This window comes from Ammospiza caudacuta, chromosome 2, assembly GCF_027887145.1.
Source record: "Ammospiza caudacuta isolate bAmmCau1 chromosome 2, bAmmCau1.pri, whole genome shotgun sequence".
Classification (NCBI taxonomy): domain Eukaryota; kingdom Metazoa; phylum Chordata; class Aves; order Passeriformes; family Passerellidae; genus Ammospiza; species Ammospiza caudacuta.
Genome location: NC_080594.1, coordinates 53,126,019 through 53,143,906, shown reverse-complemented (window position 1 = coordinate 53,143,906; position 17,888 = coordinate 53,126,019). Strand labels below are relative to the sequence as shown.

At 40.0% G+C, this 17,888-nt stretch overlaps 1 protein-coding gene across 1 annotated transcript in view; it reads right to left on the bottom strand.

The window, feature by feature from the left end:
* Window positions 1-16,737, bottom strand: part of PDS5B (PDS5 cohesin associated factor B) — a 101,256-nt gene extending 84,519 nt beyond the window's left edge. Inside the window, exon 1 of the mRNA XM_058800654.1 lies at window positions 16,592-16,737. The gene's annotated coding sequence lies outside the window, so the exon portion shown is untranslated. The remainder of the gene's footprint in view (window positions 1-16,591) is intronic.
* Between the last annotated feature and the right edge of the window lie 1,151 nt (window positions 16,738-17,888).

Below are 17,888 nucleotides of genomic sequence, written 5' to 3'. Positions count from 1 at the left end.
GTCAACACAGAAGCACCACTGCAATTGTAATTTCTCAAATACCTAAAGTCAGGAACCAAGAGCCAGTCTTCAGAAGGATATTGAAAAATAGTATGTATAAAATAGCATGACAAATTAAAAACTAAGTTATAAGGGAGGTGAGGTGGAAGAAACTACTACAGACAAAAGAAAGAAAGATGACAAAACACATACCCTTTGTACAATGACAACAGGAAAACTAAAGCACGGAAAAAACCCAAAAGCAGAAGTTACATTTGTTGGACATTAGATCAGGATGGATTAAAAAGTCATCCACCTCTTGTGACAAAAATCACAAGATCATATTTAATTTAAAATTATGACTACCAGCCAGACCACAAATGGGAACAATCAATTAATCTGAACAGAGTTAATTAGTAGTAAGTACCACTGCCAAAATTGGTCAAGCTCAAATAAATAAACTACACATGAGTTCTCTACATAATGAGTAGCATCCAACAGCTACTCAGTTTCAGCTAAGTCTACTGGCCATTATATTACTAAAACATTCATAGATGTTCTCTATAGAGTAGATAACTTCATGAATAGCTTAACTTCACATATACTACTTGCTCAATACCTTAAAATACTGACTGTGATTATGCAAATAAAATATGGATTGATATCTTGCATATTCAGTATCTATGCAAATATACTTCAAAGGTCAATAAATATCATTAGAGGATGTTAAGTCAATGATCTACTGGAGGACTTAAACCACACTCCATTTAATTGTATTTTGTTTGGTTGACAGTTTACATTGCCTATGGTGATTTAATTAACTGTGCTAATCATTAAACAAACTGTGCCTTAACACACATGAAGACATCATGTGTCAACAGTGACTTTCCAGAGACATATACATGTGTTTAAATCTTCCAGATAGTTTTGTAGAAGTCTTACCCAAGTGATGAAGCAAACTTTACCAAATCAACCCTTGATTCCTTGCAAGTCTGGCTCCTGCCTTACTACCACTTCCTCTTGAAAATCCAGGACCCAAACATGAGGACTTAGAAGATCTCCAGAAACACTGACCAACTTAGTAAACTCTATAATCATTATTTTTCAGAACTTTCACTGAATATAGAATTATCTATATAGTTATTCTTAAGATAACTTAAAAATAATGTATACAGAATCTAAGAAAGTATACATCAAATTTATGTAGGCTAAGATATATATACTTTTAGATGTATGTTTGCAAGACATTTTTTAATATGCCAGTGAGAATAACACTTTCTTCATGTTCACAAAGGCATTAGAAGCTCAAGTGAATTTAGTAAGTGGTTCACATGGAATAAAATTTGAATGTGTAAAGAACTAAATATACATTTCCACAGTTCATACCATCCCAACAAGAACGTGTAGCTGAAAAAAAGGATTGGCAAATATTGATCAACACTTTCTCCACAACCAAGCAGGATGACCAGTGGCCTCTCACTGTCACAGGCCATTCCATCAACAATCCAAAAACAGTTTAGAAGACGCAAAAACATTTTCCTAAATTGTCTCTTTGGACATTGCAAGGAAGTAAAATCTTTTCCATCTCATAAATTACACTACAAATTTTACTCCAAAGCTCTATTCCTTTTTCAATACAGTTTGTAATTTCTTGTTATTATTTTTATGCATTTTTTATTTCTGCAGCCTTAGTGGGTAGCATCCCTGCATGAATTAATGTAAACCATGACAAATGCTTGAAGATCACTTTGTTTCAACAACACAGGACGTATGAAAATATTTGTCAAGATGTAATTTCCACAAAAGATGCAACAAGATATCATTAAGAGATTACTCAGCAACTTACAGAAGTGGAAGAGGCAGGCATCTTTCTCCTTCATTAGTATTATTAATAAAACAAATAACATAACAATTTAAGTCATTTACAGAAATTCTTTATACCCTGGTAAACTCCTGCTGGCATACAGCTGATTGACAACAAGTGATCAAGGTGAGAAGTGACTTTGGTGTTAGAGGCTTGCATTATCCAACTGCCACTAAATTAAACCTATTTCCATAATGTCTCTACTGCTAGGGAGTAATAACTTGGCTATAAAAAGCCACTCCAAACTGAAATTTGGCAAGCTGAAATTAATTTTTTTTTGCTGTTGAATAAAATAGAAAACTTTAGTGTGTTGGACCAAAGGTGCTTATGCAAATCCAGGTTATTCTTCATACTGATTCAGGTATAATGGCTAGACTAATACTTTCAATTCTCTTTTAGAAATGTATCATGTTACACTGCTTACTTAACTATCATTAAATCAAGATACTAGTATTATCCATATCAATAAAATGCTAGCTTCCCATTTCTGGAAGGCAGCATAGTAAGGACTGTTCCAGGAAGAATTTACAGAAGCCACTAATTAAATGTCATCTGGAATGAAGACCCAAATTATAAGGTAAAAGTAAGTCTCAGTCCAACAAATGACATTAAAAGTACTGGGTTTCACTACAGAATGCCATTAATGGCAGTCCTCTGACAGTCATATATAAGTAACAACCTGTTTAAATTAGGAAATACTTTTTTCAAACTTACACCAGAAAATGCACCAAAGCGCATTAAGTTTCTTTATTAACATACTAACTTTGGAAAATTAAAAGATGTGCAGGTGGTAACTGTGCAAGAAGAAATATCATCACAATACAGAGTGGATTTAGAGGATTCAGAAAAGAACAAGGAAGATTAACAGGTGATACCAAAATCAGCACATGTGCACTAAAGGGCCTCAAGCAACTTAAACAGAGTTGCAATCAGTCAGAGAATGATGCCAGGCAAGTCTTCACTTCCACTGATAAGTTTTTTTTTCAAACTTCATTAAAGAAAGCCTCCCAAAGATTTAGCAAGCAGAAAGTATTCAGTAGCAACTTATCTCAGCACACAGCTCTCTCCAGTGGTGTTGCAGACACTTGCAGATTCCACAAAATGTAAGTGACCCAACTTTAGGTTTCAGCATTTTGCCAGATGTTACTGTTGTCATTTGTCTTTTAATAAAACTGCCCCTTTTTTATGCCATTTATGAAACCGCATTTTCACTGAAACACACTCAGATTTTAAAAAAATTATCAGAAACTATATAAAAGAATCCACCATTAAACCATTCAACAAGCTAAAGAAAAATAAAACTGACTTATTATTGTGAGATCTCTGCTTTCACACTTCTGCTCAAGACTAAGTAAAAGGGAATGTAAGAATTAAAATGGTTTATTTCTGTGTATGGCTGCAGGAAAAGAAATTACAAAGAGATAAAAACTGGAAGGCAATAGTAAAAGAATCTGACAGAGAAAGAAGAGTGTAGGCAGACTAAATATGATTTTAATAAAATAGACATCTGCAACATATTTTTCAGTTTAGCCAAATACTAGGGAAAACATTCCTTAGGTGGTCACATTATTCAAGCATACTACACAAAATCTTAAGAAAAGACAAGCTATGAGCAGTCCTCAGAGTGCTCAAACAGAAGTGATTTGGTGGTGTACATAACTCAAACAGGGGGGGTCACAGGCAATGTCCATGCCAAAGGAATAAAATTAAGCTTTAAGCTTTTGTACCCATGACTGGGTGCAAGAAACGTTTTTATACTACTGAGTGAGCTCCAACAACCACTTAGTGAAGTTGCAAGTAGTAATCAGAGCCCTCAAAACAGGACAGTTCTACCACAGAGACCAAAAAATACAAAAATAAAGATAAAATTGAAGCCAAACTGAGATATCCACTGTAAATAAGCTTTAAAAAAATTGCACTTCAGCAGCTAGAATCAAAAAGGAAGTACTGCTGTATAGTAATGACTGTAAAGAAAGAAGTTACTGAAGCATCCCATCTAGGATATTGGAGTGTCCTCCAATAAAATCAGCTGAATACCCATTTTCAGAGAAATGACAGTTAAACTTTCTTCTGACAACTGGTAACAGGTATCTTTAATCAGAAGTTACTGTGTCTACACTTACAAACTCCACATTTTCAAATCAAAGCAATCACATGGGCGCCATCCAGGAATTCATGAACCTCTGTGGACCACAACGTTTTTAAAGGTATTTAAAAATTAAGGTGCAATACCCTTCAATTTAAAAAATTTAAATTAACTTTAAAAATTAAGGTACATTGCAAGGAAATAAAAGCAGCATTCTCATTACTAATGCAGAGCAAAAAAAAAAAAAAAAAGGGTAATAAAACTACCACTAAAGGTGCACTAGTTTGATATCAGTAATATTTTGAGAGTTTAAGAAAAAATCTTCACACTGAAGTCAGAATTTCAAAAACAGGGATAAATGTAACTTACAGGTTTATCATATTATCCTGGGATAATTTATGTTTGGTTCATCTGTGATAAAACAATCCACACTTTCCTTGCACCAGATATCATTTATTATGGAAGCATTAAATTGGAAATCATAGACAGATGGATGCAGAGATGGATGATATTGTCATTCAGCAAAACATTGACAGTTTAGAGCAACAGAAATGTTTGCAAATATAAAGACTGCGTATGAACATCTAAACAAGAATATACACACTAACTCTGAAAAAAAGTCAGCTGTAAGGGGAAAACAACAGAAGTCTAAAGAGGGGCCAATGCCTAGCTTATAGTCTCATGGTGGTTTTTCTACTCCACATTAATTCTAGGACAAGGTACTTCAAGAACTTCCTCTCCTCAGTGAAAATACTCAAGCACACAATTCTGTGCAATATGATCTAGGGTAACCCTGCTTGTGATCAGAGAGCTTGGATCAGGTCCCTTCCAACCTGACCCATCCTGTGAAACAAACAAACCAATGCCCACAAACCCAAAACTCCATCAGCTGACACCCATCTTAAGGTACTGGCAAGAACTAGCTTGGAATACCATGTGTACCCACCAGCACCTATCATTCAGACAGTACAAACCAGGAGAAGCACCCATGAAGTCTATTACATGTGCAGCACGTGCACAGAGGGGACAAGAAGAGACTGCCAGGAGGGTGAGTAGAAAAGAGACAGAAATCACCATAAATCACACAAATACCATGAGATCCCACCCAAAGAAAATGAATCACATAAGACAAAAGGTCAAAGATAAATCACTTAATGAAGAAAAACTGATCACAAGAAGCAGACTTCTAGTTTTTAAATTAAAATTTAAGAATTACTTTCTTGTCAATATCTGAAACAAAATATCCAAATAGAATACCATACAACTTGATCAATATGCAGAGATTAGCCCCTTGCTTTCATATGGTACGTTTAAAAAGCAGACCATGAACTCCACAAAACATTCTCTTTCCAGAATCGCCAGAAACACTGGAAGTTCCTAGGCTGATACTCAAAACAGAGAAGAACCAACAACCAGCCTAGGTATCAAAATTCCAGAATATTATGGATGTAATGGTTTACGGTCATAATATTGACACAGCTGTCTTTTACCAGGGAAGTTACTTTAGGATTTAGTAAGCAGGAATTGTTTGTTTCCTTCCTCCAGCTGCTAGAAAAGAATGGGGGAAAAGGGGCAGGAATTACTACTTTTCTTTAAATTAACTATTTTCAAAAACAGTCATAGAAATCTCAGATACCTTGCAATACATAATTTCAAATGATTAACAGCTGCTGACACAAGCAGAGAAAAAAACCATGCAAGAACGGCATGGAAGCCATGAGGAAAATAAGGAGAACGTAACAGGAAGCTGGAGACAACTACAACACACAAACATCAGGCACAAATCAAGTTTAACCTCCGTGTTGTCCCTTGGGAGGAAACAAGACCTGGTATTATTTTAGTGTACCATTTATTTTGCTAAAAGTGCCTTATTGAGTCTTACCATGAAACTTTGCTGGTTTTTGGTTTGTTTTTCGGTAAAAAGTAAAATTAAACAAATGTCACCCCCTAATACTAAGGAAAAAACCCTTAATACTAAGAATATGAAAAAAAAAAAAAAATACCTAAAACGAATAAAATAAACAACTAAAATGAAATTTTAGAAAATACTAGTATGCTATAACAGAAGCAAAATGACATTATGTAAAACTTCACAATGGTCAACCAAGACAAAGTTGCTTTGGTAAAAAGTCAGAATTTCTATACCTAAACGAGATGCACTTCCATTCCTAACTTTGCATATAATGTTAAAAAAAATACAAAATTATATGCTTTACATCCCGCTGCAAATTATTTGATACAGAATTACTAAAGATTAAACAAAGAATGCTAGTGAGATGGATTGAACTGTAAGACCTAAAAAAAGCATGGGTATTCAACTGCAAAGTTGGATGTTGTTCTACACAACAGTGCATCCACTCCTAATCAACACGAATTATAAACAGACATTTATATTATAATTGCATATAACAATCTTAGTACCAAAACCACATTCATCTGGGTGTTTTACAAATAGAAGTTGTCTACCCAGATGGCTTCTATCAGTTCAGCTTTTCTTCCCAGCTAAAACATTTTATTTTGCTTTCTGCAAAACTGTGACAGAAAAACAGACTGAAAAAAGAACTGTGTCCCCAAAGACAGAGAAAGAACCCATAACTGATCACAAAGTACAAAAGAAATGAAGACATATTGCAATCAGGTGAACTAAGTTCATTATAAGATCACAAGGATCAGCAACAGTTTCACAATCTAGTCACCTACTGTCATATATGGATCTATCAGTAAGATCACTAAAAAAAAAAATTCCTGAAGATTCTTTTAAAACTTAAGTCTTAACTTACCTTTGACATCTACCTCAAAATTCAACCAACACCTAACTTCTCTGCCAATAATACATTGGCTCCTGTAACTTTTTCTAATACAATTATTCATCCCTTACAATTATTTAGCCCTATGGGGTTGAATAGGGTTGAATGTTCACAGAATGGCTGAGGTTGGAACTCTGGAGATCACCTGGTTGAATCTCCCTGCTGAAAAAGGGTCACCTAAAACCAGGAGTTTTAGGTGTGCGTCCAGACAGCTTTAGAAGATCTCCCAGGATGGTGACCTTGCAAATGTCCAGAGCAACCTGTGCTGGTTCTTGACCACTGTTATGGTGAAAGCATTCAGAATGAACCTCTTGTGTTCCAGTGTGTGCACATTGCCCCTGGATCTATTACTGGGCACCACTGAGTGGAGTCTCTATCTTCTTTGTATCCCACTTTCAGAAAGGTAAATACATTAGTACATTTTAGTCCTGTTTTTTGTATAAACAGGAACATATGTACAGCTATGTCAACTTTCTTGATAGTTGATAGATAGAAATTTACAAACTCTGGTTTGTTTTCTGTTTAATATTTAGTTATCCTTCAGTTGCAGCTCATCACTCACAGTAGGACACAAGGAGATGGAATGAAGCTGCATCAGAGGAAGTTCAGATCGGACTTTAGGAAAAGGTTTTTCACTGACAAGTGATCAGTCACTGTCGGTTTCTCGGCTGTTTAGGTGGCCTGGAAAGGCTCGGGGATGGCCTTGAAGAGCCCGGCGCTTCAAAGGACGAGAAGAGACTTCAGGTTTTTTCTCGGTCTCGGTGTTTATTAATTGTTTATCTAAAAGATTTTCTCTCGGCCCGACAGAGGTCTGCACAGCAGCCAGCCATGAGCACACTGCGAGCCCCCGGGGCGGTCACCTATCTTTATACTCGAAGTTACGTACAAAATATTTATTATTTTTCCCCAATACCTTTTACCCTTATTAACCAGTGCACTTTTAGTAATAACCAATCCCAAAGTGCCAACATCACCACAGAAGATGGAGGCCAAGAAGAAGAAGAAGAAGGACAGGACACGCCCCAATTCCTCCATCTTACTTCTCTAAACCCCCCTGTACAGAAATCCTAAACCCTGTGTCTTACACTCTAATTAACTTATCCCTTCACCATTTACCCCAGTGAAATCCTCCCATCCTCATACAGGTGTCATCTCCTGTGTCGGATCAAAGTCCAGCCACCAGACACTTCTGGCAACATTCCAGGACTCCCGAGCCCCCCAAGGGTGGTCTCGGTCACTCTGCACATCAGTCCTGAGGTGCTGAGATCCCACAAGTCACCCCTGTCAGAGTTCAAGAAGTGTCTGGACAACACTTTTAATTATATGATTTAGTTTTAGGGAGTCCTGTGTGGAGCAGGGAGCTGGGCTTAATGACCCTCATGAGTTCCTTCCAGCTTGAGAATTTCTACAGTTCTACATTTGCTGCACAATGACAGACCAACTCGTGGCATGCATCACTGTGTGGGCTGTGCTTCCGTCAGGCTCAGATCTGTGCTGATGTGCAGTAAGGACATGGACCACATTTTACCAGACTGGATCCCTGCTTCACAGTACCCTGTAGTCCACCCCCCAAGAAGACCTCTCCCCCTACCCAGGAGACCATTAACAAAAAATCAAATCAAAAACAATGATGAAAAATTGTATACACTCCCCACTGGATTGTGTTCCAAAAATAGCAACCACTAGGACACAAGTAACACCTATAGGAAACAAATGCTTACTCATTTTAAAAGAACAAGGTTTTCAAGTGAAAGGGGGAAGTTTTAAATTATTAATAAAGAAATACAGCTGCTTGCACTATGACTGTAAGCATACAATCATGATACAACAGTTCAGAGAGTTTCTACCTACTACTTAAAGGTACAAGAACTTTTCATGCACACACAAGAACTGCTCATTGCTCTCTCCTTATTCCCCTGAAGTTAGAAGGTTCACATAGCCAAACCAGACTAACAAACACATCTGGTAAATCCTGTTGACAGCTGAATCCATCTCTAATCCACCTGTCTGTTTACAGCCAGATGTTGCTGTTTCTTTAGCACAAAAAGCTGGATTTGTTCACACCTCAGCCAGATTCTCAGTTCAAGAGCAGTCTGTATTAACTAAGACAAAAAGCACAGCTTACCAGAGAAACAGCTGAGGTTCGGACACACTTCTACTAAGAGAGACCAACAGGCTCTATCAGACAAAGGGACTAGAAAGTTTAGGGGTTACAGGAAAGGCATTCAGTCAAGAAGCAAAGTTAATGAGAAAGGGAAGAAAAAGAGGAAAAAATAGAAACAAAACACACAAAAATTCCCAAACGAACAAAACTCCATTGCCATACATCACAGCTGACATACCCTATTAGCCTTGAGGTCCCTAAAATGCACAATGTACATAAACATCTGAAGGGAGGGCATCAAGAGAATGGAGCCAGGCTCTTCGTTGTGGTGCTGAGCAGTAGGAGAAGAGGCAATGGGCAGAAAATGATGCACAAAGTTCCATCTGAAGATGAAGAAGAACTCCTTTTCCACAGGGATGACTGAGCACTGAAACAGGCTGCCTAGACAAGTTGTGAAGTCTCCTTCCCCAGAGACATCCAAAAGCCATCAGGACACAGTCCCAAGTAATGTGCTCTCAGGGACACTGTTGGAGCCAGGGGCTGGACCAGGTGACCTCCAGTGGCCCCTTCCAACCTTTTCTATTCTATGATCCTGTAAAGCCTAAGCCATGTTGAAGAAGGTGAGAGAGGAAGTACATTGAACAGTGTAGGACTGGAAGCCCAAGAGGTCTGAGGACAAACCAGGCAGAGAAGTCACTAAAGAGAGATCAGAGCAGAAAGATCAGCTGCAGCTGGCAGGAGGGGAATGCAGCCCCAGCAGATCTCAGTCCTTTCAGAGCATACAGTGTGCAAACACCAGGTTACACTGCCCTTCTACCAATAACAAATACTTGCAAGAATCCACTGAAAAGCTCTCATATCTCACCCCACATAAAGCTGCTAAAGGAGAAAATCTCATTGCTACTAACAGCATTCCATCAATCAGTCATAGATACAAAGCTAAAGGTTACAACCTAAAGACTGACAGAAGCACATCCATACACGGAATTTGTTTACTGCGTTCAATTACACAGGAATGAAAATACAGATATAATTGTAAAATCATTTATAAAGAGTTAAGAAACAGAACTAAAGTTTCTTAGACAACATTAAAGAGAATACACACAAAGGAGCTGATATACCTGATCCTTCACTACTTTTTTCCACACACAGGATTTCTTTTTCATTCAAAGCAAAGAAGCTATTCAACTTTTCTCCTTATAATGTTATATGTGTCCCTTATTACATTCTATTTAAGCCACACTCTGAAGAGACTTAATTTCTTACTGGCTTTTGTAAGGGTTCATGGATGTACTATGTTAGCATGCCATAAAAATTAACCTGTTTCTGCAACACTTTCACTGATTTTTCATAAAAGTAAGTATTTGTCTCATTTCATAGATTACTAACCCAAGATACAGACTCAAGTTTAAGAACTAGCAACCAATTTTGCCTATACAGGAATTTAGGAGGAGGAATTTAGGGCACAACTTTTAAAAGTATGCCAATTTATCCAGTGCTGCATCTAAAACTAAAGCATCTGTTGAGCCAAGCAGAAGTAGTCCGGGTCTAGAGCCTGTCTCCCAGGAAATCAATGCACTACTAATAAGCTCTTGCGGGAAGTTTGGTTTAAACAGACTTGCATGGGATCACAAGAAACTGACAGAAGGAATGAATTCCAGTATCCCAAAGTGACATCCAATCATTCAAATTACTAGACATGCTTCTCCCTTCCCACAGTCCCCTGTCAATTCATTTTACATTTTCGAGCTTTTGGAAAATATGTGCTCTGACTTTGATATGTAGTTCTAATTCCTAAATGCAGTGGTTTGAAAATACCCCACATTATAACTGAAGACTACCATAGCATATACTTAGAAGGACAAAAATTAATTTAAACTGTTTACCATTTTAAAAAAGAATTTGCAATTTTTATATTGTTTTAAAGCTTTTTTGTATGTAATACAGAAGCTTCAGGGGGCAATGTCCCATTACAAAAGAAAAAGTTACTTTAAATGTGCTTTTATATGTATACACAAAATACAGTATAGACAAACTAATGGAGAACTTACTACAGGCAACATTTGTAACTTTGTAGAAAACTTTTAAAGTGTTTCACATTCTCAAAGTACAGATCAGTCAGTCATTTTTAAAAAGTGCAGAATATTTATTCCCCAAAATTGTACATGCATCAACATCTTTTTTCTTAGTTCTTGGAAGCATTTCTGTAACTGAAGGAATTACAAACTGCATGATCCAAGCTGGGCAAATGGAAGAAAAAGTGCATCTCCTGATTTTTATCCCTCTGAAAAACTTCCTCACAACCCTTTTGAAGAGTTTATCATTGGCTTATTTATTCTTTCTTTCATTTTGAAAACCCAAGAAAGCAAAAGTTACAGCCTTATTCTGACCAGTTCATTCTCAAAGGAAGAATAGCAAATGTAGACTTTATTATGTACCATGAATTAAGTGAACTTGGCTCACTTAGACTTTTGAAAAGCACTGGGTGGCACTTGGACTGTCCACATACCTAGTCCCTCACAAAAGTTTTCACAAAGTGATGACTCAAAAAGCTACTGTTACTTCCATACACTTTGTTTCTGTGTTCAGAAACTACACATAATGCTACATCCTGTGCTGCCAAGTAACAAAATCAAGAAAATTATCAGAGAAAATATCACACCTAATGGCAAGCTGCCTAGCATTTCTGTACATTTCCCCCAAGAAAAGTCCTTGACATTTTACATAGGCAGATGCAGAAAACCTAAAAAAAACCAAAAAAAAAAAAAAAAAAAAAAAAAAAACAACAACAAACCAACAAAAACAAGAACCCCCCCTCAAAATGTAATTACAAGTTTCCATGAAGTGTCTTCTGCAACAATTCAATTATTTTTTGTTAAAAACAAAAACCTATGTGGTGACAAAGATTTCACAGAAATCTGATTGCCTTCATTGGAATGTACATCTAAGTAACAAAGCAGTAATAACAGAAGTGAACAGTCAAACTCAAGGTGGCCCAAAGATTATATACATGAAGTTTCGATTTTTCTTTTTTTTCAAGACTTCCTCATGAGCACTAGAAACATACTGTGAGTAACTTACGGTTTTGGTTGGTTGTTTTTTTCCCTTTCAGTAGTTTTTTATTGGTTCCCTTTCTTTCTAAGACTTTCAGGATGAAGGGTTTTGACACTGAAGCGAGCTAGAGTGTGGATATATTGGGATGTCTCAGAGACAACCAAAGACGGCTTTGGCAGAAGTTGTGGACAACCACCTTCTCAAGAGTCACTTCCTAAGTTATCACATTTTAGCTGAATCAAATACTCTTTAAAAGAGCTACAGACTCCTGGCCCAGCACAGGAAAGACATCAGGCAGCAAGGACCACATAGTTGATTAGAGGTATGGACCACCTCTCCTGTGAGGAAAGGTTGAGAGACTCGAGATTGTTCAACCTGAAGAAGAGAAGGCTTCAGGCTGACCTAACTGTGACCTTCCAGTACATGAAGGGAGCCTACAAAAAATATGGGTGGACTTTTCACAGGAGCATGTAGTGACAGGACAGGAGGGATTGGCTCCAAACTGAGAGTAGGTTTAGGTTAGATATTGAGGAAAAGTCTACTCTGAGGGTAGAGAGACAGTGGAAAAGGATTCCCAGAGAGTTTGTGGATACCCATCCCAGGAAAAGCTTAAGGACAGGGCCCTGAGGAACCTGGTCTAATGGAAGGTTCCCTGTCCATGGCAGGGCAGCTGAAACTATGTAATCTTCAAGGTCCCTTTCAACCCAGGCCATTCTATGTCCTATGAATTTGTAGTTTAGGTGACTACAATGGAAGCAATTAAGACAATAACATTTTGGACTGCTAACTTCATGTCTTTTTTTGTCCATTAAAAAGCATGAAAGCAAAGTATCTCTTTTCAACAGCAGAAACATTTACCAGGCTTCCTAATTAAGTCAGAGAAAAGTACACACAGTTAGTGTTGTCTGGAACTGATCTTTAAAGAACAGGGTCTGAATTAGAAAACCCCAGATGGGGTCCTGATCCCTGGTTACGGTACTCCCGTATACATGGTGACAGACACAAGATGATCAGTACAAACATCCCCATCTGTTCCCAATGAGGTATGGCACTTTTTTTTATTATTATTATTATTATTTCTTGAAGCATATTAATACCTAAGTTGTTGTGAGCTGAAAAAATAGAACCAAAGATCAGGCAGTATTAAACAAGCAGAATGTTCTTCCAGTGCTTGGGGCTGGATGCAAAAGAGTAGATTCCACAGACAGGGACTAAGTAACAGAGCTCTTAATCCTCAGAACCTACTTCAGGGACTTCTTCACACTTTAGAAAAGGTTGAAAAGCAGTGAGACAGACAATACCAACCTTTAAAAAGAATGGAGGTGTTAACATCTGGATTCTTAGAAATGAATATATTACTTGTATTTCATTCAATTCTTTCAAGTTGGATTTGTTACAGCAAATATTCACATAAACAGCTTTTTTTATTGTGGAATCCTTAATGTTCCAAAGAGGTTTTGAAACAAACCACTAACTTCCTAAAACAACAAAGTTAATTTTCATTCATACGCTTCACTTTTCATATTTTTTTCTCATTTTTACTTTACAGAACTTAATAAAGTTCTGTTATTAGTAACAGAGCAAAGCAGATTAAAAAACACCTCAGCTTTTCTACCAGGACTACATTCAACTGAAGAGGCTACCAATGGAAAAGCAAGAGGTATGTAATTAAAATACATGCATGGCCTTGACTTTTAATGTTCAATCTCTGAGGGAAAGAAAATATTCTCTTTTTTAAAGCATATATTTTACAATTCTTCAAAAGCCTTGACTCCTTCCCAGGTCTGTCAGTGCTGTTCAGACCATCCAGAGGGTCTACAGAACTGGAAAATTAACACACTTCACCACCAAGCACTATCACACTAAGACACCTTTTAAAAGTTTCCTCAGTTTTCCCTTAGCACCTAGTTTCAGAATTGACTGAAAGCCTCCAATATTCTCCCAGTCTGTCCAAAGATTATTTCAGATTGCAGTATTGACATTTTGTGCTAAGAGTAAAAACACCATTACTTTAGGTATCTGTTAAAAGAAGAATGATACTGACAAGTGGTAAGATAATTTTCCACATATCGGAACCACTTTTTGATTCTAAAAAGGAACTTCTCTAAAGGCAGTAGGAAAGACATACCTTCCTCTTTCTTGGCATAATATTTGGGGCAAGCAATATAAAGGGATAGGATATTACAGTGAAAATGATAGGGGAAAATAATGAGTTGCAGTATCACATTTTCCTTCCATCTCCAATTTTGCATGCTTTTACTGTTCAGCTTCACATTTTCTTATTTGTTGCTCCCCTGAAAATTCTCCTTTGTGCAACAAGTAGTCCTTATTACCTCTCCCAATTCAGGTTTAAAGAAATAAAAATCATTAACACCAAACACTTTTAAATGAAAATCCTTTACTTAACCAGAAGACTCATACCCATACATACACATACACCCTCTTCTCTAAGGCTATAAATTGTGTGACTGAAGGAAGAGAGGAAAAAGGCATAACCTGAAAGCCTGGTAGAGAACAACATATCCCAAAAGAAAATGCATCTCTCCCAATTTACAGGAGATAACAGAACCTCCTGTTCTACAGATAAAAATGGATAATGCCTGAGGTTATGCCCATATTTCATTACTGTGCTTTTCCAAATGCTAGCAATGACTGTTGGCTTTTATATGGTTAATTACAGCTTAATAACGACTTAGGTGACTTACTCTTCAGTCCATAGGTAAGCATGTTAGATAAAGTCTAAATTCATTATTTACAAGAGAAAAAAGAAGTTGCATACAAGTCCTAAACATATGATTTTTCCATTTTAATTTATCTAGTTGTTTCATCAAAAACTGAACAATAGTTTATCCAGTCTGTATACTAACTAGTAAAGAGGATGCAATAAACACATAGGCAAACACTCCACTATAGTATCTATATAAAAAACCCCAAACAAAACACCACACCCCACCCAGACACATCATACCCCCCCCAACCCTACAATAATTAAGTTCAACCTTGCTTCAGACATAGACACAAGCTGTCATGCAAGTGCTGAAGTACCAAACTACTTTCTCCAGCAGTGCACAGTTTGAAAGGCTGTGATGAACACGATACACACACCTCTGCTAAACCACCGTACCTGGTGGCCTGTCACTGTCAGTCTCCTTTCAGGTGCTCTGAGCATGGCACACATTCAGCTCTTTCGCTTCTTTTTGAGGAGTTACTTTACACAGTATAACATCTAACATATCTGTACTACATACAAAACGTACCAGGCAAAATTTTTACCACCTGAAAACTGAACTCCACTAGTGTGAAAGGGTAAAACCTGAAAGAATGCATGTCATCTTATTCCCTTCCCAAAACGTGATTTGACACTCATTTTCAACTATAAAGCCACTCAAATTTTTAACGCTCCTTCTACTCCATCCCCAGCGAAGAGAAATCAATTACAGCCAAAGCACCTACCCGGCAAGCACAAAACAAAGACCAACAAGAGAACGCTTCAGCAGTTGTGTTAAATGGGAAAACACAACGCCTAACTAAATAATCACAGCTCTCAGAAAGCAACCGCGCAGCAAGCAAGCACAAAAGTCGGAATAAGGCTTGCAAGAGAAAATCCAGCTCTGCAGGAACTATTCTGCTGCAGTTTAATTTTCCAGGACCGTTCACCGTCATTAATTGTTGATTTGTTTTAAAGAACAGATAGTGATTTATTTGCAGCAGGATGAAGTTACGGACCTAAATTCCTGACCGGAGGCTCTCAACGTAAACAACACATAACCTATAAATTAACCATTCTCCATCTGCCAATTCAGATGTAAAATTCATAGTTTTCCATCTACCAGGCGGCGGCAACCGCCCCCCCCACAGCTCCCCCCCGTCCTCCCTTCTCGAGCGCTTTCTAACAGAGCCTGATGCAAAGTAGGAGGGGAAAAGAGAGAGGAGGAAAGGAAGGGGGCAAAAAAAAAAAAAAAAAGCTAAGCCAGCATGAAAGAACAGGGATCGCACACAAGTAGGGACCCAGCACACCGCGGTCTCTGTCCGCTGAGGAGCGCTGCGAAGTGCGGCGCGGAGAGAGCGAAGCGGGCGGGGAGGGGACGGGGATGTCCCCGCGCTCAGCCCGGGCACAGGCGCGGGGCGGCGGGAGCTCGGTCCTGCCCCGCGGAGCGGGGACCGGGCCGGCTGCCCGGGGCAGGCAGCGAGGGCGGGAGGGGACGCCCGGGGCAGGGAGGAAAGGGACACCCGGGAAGCCGCGATCACTCACTCACTCACTCATAGCCACGGGCGAGCAGCCTCCCCGCCCCCCCTCCCCGCCACTTCGCGCCGCGAGGAGCCACCAGCGCTGGGCGCGACACCGCCCGCCGGGCCACCGGGGCGAGGGGGTGACTGCCGGGCCCCCGCGCACCCCAGCCAAGGTCACCCCATCGCCCGGGGTGCCGGGCGGGAGGGGGGGGAATTTAGTATTTGACGGCGGCCACGGAAAAGGGGGGAGGGGAGCAGCCCCGCGGAGGGGCGAGGGGGATGGGAAGGGGGAGCTCCGCCACGGGCCGGGGGGAGCTCTGTCCTCCCGCTCCCCGTCTACTCCCCGTCCTTCTCCAGCGCTCGCCGCGGAGCTCGGTCCGGGCGGGCGCCCCTCACGCCCCCGGGAAGGGAAAATGGAGCGGGGACGGGGTGGGGGGTATCCGCGGCCGAGGTGCCGCGCTCCTTACCCCGCCGCAGCCGCCTCGCCTCGCTGGTCGCAGGCGGGTCCGCTCCGCGCTGCCGCCGCTCCGGGCTCGGAGAGGCGCTGCCGCCGCCGCCGCCGCAGCCAATCGCCGCCAGCCCCCTCCCCTTCCGCAGCTCGCCCCGGTCCCCCTGCCGGCTTCAAAATGGCGCCAACTCGTCTCCGGCTGCTCCAATGGAAGCGCCGAGGGGAGCGAGCGCGGCCAGCGCGGGGCAGCAGCGCCCCCTGCCGGCCCTCGCGGGCAGCACCCGCCGCCCGGCCCGGCCCGGCCCGACCGGGGCTGAGGGTGGGCTCGGGCCGGCCCCGCTGATGAGCGCTCTGTGGGCGGCTGGGGCGAGCGCTTCCCCAAAACGACGAATTATTAAAAGACTGTTGTGAAAAAATAAGGAATAAAGTCGTTTAACTGCTGAGAAAGAGCAGAAAAAGTAGCGTAAGTCATTCATCTAGCCCTTTGCTTTTGCTTCAGCAAGTGTAAGAGTTTGAGGGGTGTCCTTACAGGAAAACGCAAACAGAAAAGCAGTGTGGCTTCTTCTCGCCACTACAGCTAAAAGGCTTCATTTATTGTAGAATCATAGACTAAGTTGAAAAGAACCCATGAGGATCATCGAGTCCAACACCTGGCCCTGCACAGCACCATCCCCAAGAGTCACACCATGTGCCAGAGAGCATTGTCCAAACTCTTCTTGAACTCTGACGGACTTGGTGCTGGGACCACTTCCATGGCCCGACCACCCTCTGGAAGAAGACCTTTCTCCTGACACGTCAGGACAGCATGAGAGTGTTTAGAAGATTATGGTCCAAAAAACATAAATCACACTCAACAGATCTGCTGAAATGTACCTTCGGCTTTGTCCAGTGTGAGAAAAACACTTTGACAGACTGTTACTCAATGCATTGTAACTAGTGGTTTAAATCTTTCAGAAGGTCCCCTCAGGCTTTCTGAACTTGCTAGTACATTGTACCGAGCATGCCTTATCTTCATTCAGTGCTAAACTACCTCATTGTCTAATGCAGACTACCTCAGCCCAACCAGAACTATTACATACAAATCACTTTTCAGCCCTCAAAACTGCCTTTGCTCGTATTTTTTTCCCCAGTGACTTATATTTAGTCCACTCCTTATAGGAAAAAAAAAAAAGAAAACGAAAAAAAGTAGAGACATAAAAGAGAGGAAGGTTTGTCTGGCAATTTTATATTGGAAGGATCCTGGACTCGGAGTCAAGATATAACTTTTTGATGCGGGTTGAACAATTTCCCCTCAATTCCTCCATTGCTGTCTATCT